Genomic DNA, 1,976 nt, shown 5'->3' with positions numbered 1-1,976 from the left:
TTCTTTTTGTGGCCCCGGAATGACGTCATGGCTGTCGCCGGCGAACGCGTTGGTGTTTTTTCAATGTATGCTTCAGACACGGGTCACGACGAGGCGTTCCCCATAGCGACCCCTAGAGGAAGCAGTGTCTCATTCCCTACTCAGGGAACCATGGTTACAAAAGTAACCTGAGACATTTTATGTTTCTAAACGAAACATGCCTAGAAGACCGCTGCAGTGCAACAGTCCTCAATGAAACAGCCCCTCCTAACTTTACTTTCACGAGTGTTTGCAGGACTGTTAGGAGAGGTGGAGGTGTAGCTGCTCTATTTAAAGATGTCTATCAATGCAAGCAAGTGCCATTTGGTCAGTATTTGTCTTTTGAATATCTAGGGATTGTGGTGAAAGGTGCTCCACGCATTCTGTTTATCATTATTTACAGGCCTCCAAAATACTCTCCAGCCTTTGTTGAAGAGTTCACAGAAATGTTATGTTTTACTATTGCAGGGGATTTTTATATTCACATAGATAATGCAGAAATCAAAACTACAAAAGAAATTATAACAGTTTTAAACACTTTTGACCTGATTCAGCATGTGCAAGGACCCACACACAGTCGAGTACACACTCTAGATTTACTCATCAGTAGAGGTCTAAACATTTCATACATTGTTATTAAGATCACATCTGATCACTTCTGTATTTTCTTTGCTATATTGATTTCTGCTACCACTGAATCTAGATCTGTCTCTGACAGAATGAGATGCATTAACGAGAACATTAGTGTGCTATTTATGAAGGCTATATCTTTAACACCAAGCATTTCTGCAGACTCTGTTGATCTTCTCCTTGATTCCTTTAACTCAAAAGTTAAGAGAAGATCAATAATATCAGGAAGGCGATTAGCACATCCTCAAGTTATGCAGAGGGCAGACCGATTCGACCGCAATATCAAAAAGAAGATACTATGCCTGTTTTTGAAACAATCGATAGCAAAATTTTGGAAGAAATAGTACAGCACCTTAAATTGTCAACCTGCTATCTTGACACACTTACCACATCTTTTTTCAAAAGGTTGCTTAACTGTTTAGAAGCATATCTCTTAGAAGTGGTGAACACCCCACTTCTTTCTGGGACTTTTCCAAACTCCCTGTCGTTGTTAAGCCCCTTCTGAAAAAGGGCAATCTTGATAACACCATTTTGAGCAATTATAGACCAATATTAAATCTTCCTTTTATAGGCATGATTATAGAAAATGTAGTTTTTAATCTGCCTAACAAATACTTAAACTCAAATGGATGCCTGGACAATTTTCAATCTGGTTTCTGACCGCATCACAGCACAGAGACAGCGCTCATTAAGATAATAAATTATATTCCCTTAAATTCTGATTCTGGCAAAATATCAGTGCTGGTACTACTAGATCTCAGGGCTGCGTTTGACACTGTAAATCATAACATACTTCTAGAGAGACTGGAAAACTGGGTCGGGCTTTCTGGGATGGTACTCAAATGGTTCAGGTCATACTTAGAAGGGAGAGGTTATTATGTGAGTATAGGAGACCACAAGTCTGAGTGGACGTCCATGACATGCAGAGTCTCACAAGGTTCAATTCTTGCACTGCTCCTGTGTAGCCTGTATATGCTCCCACTAAGTCAAATAATTAGAAAGAACCACATTGCCTATCACAGTTATACAGATGACACCCAGATTTACCTAGCCTTATTGCCAAATGACAACAGCCCCATTGACTCCCTCTGCCAATGCATTGATGAAATTAACAGTTGGATGTGCCAAAATTGTCTTCAGTTAAACAAAGAAAAAACCGAAGTCATTGCATTTGGAAACAAAGATGAAGTTCTCAAGGTGAATGCATAACCTTGACTCTAGGCGTCAAACAACTGAAAATCAAGTCAAGAATCTTGGTGTGATTCTGGAGACAGCCCTTAATTTCAGTAGTCATGTCAAAGCAGTAACTAAATCAGCATACTATCATC

General features: G+C 39.6%; 1 long non-coding RNA gene across 1 annotated transcript in view; it reads right to left on the bottom strand.

Moving 5' to 3' along the window:
• Positions 1-1,976, bottom strand: part of LOC107568826 (uncharacterized) — a 7,237-nt gene that overhangs the window by 2,651 nt on the left and 2,610 nt on the right. The window contains exon 2 of the long non-coding RNA XR_001606812.1: positions 555-563. This is a non-coding gene — a long non-coding RNA (uncharacterized lncRNA). The remainder of the gene's footprint in view (positions 1-554; positions 564-1,976) is intronic.

The sequence above is a fragment of the Sinocyclocheilus grahami genome, unplaced genomic scaffold (assembly GCF_001515645.1).
Source record: "Sinocyclocheilus grahami isolate Dianchi unplaced genomic scaffold, SAMN03320097.WGS_v1.1 scaffold1284.1, whole genome shotgun sequence".
NCBI lineage: Eukaryota > Metazoa > Chordata > Actinopteri > Cypriniformes > Cyprinidae > Sinocyclocheilus > Sinocyclocheilus grahami.
Note: the sequence above shows the minus strand (reverse complement) of the source record. Positions and strands in the feature narration are given on the sequence as shown.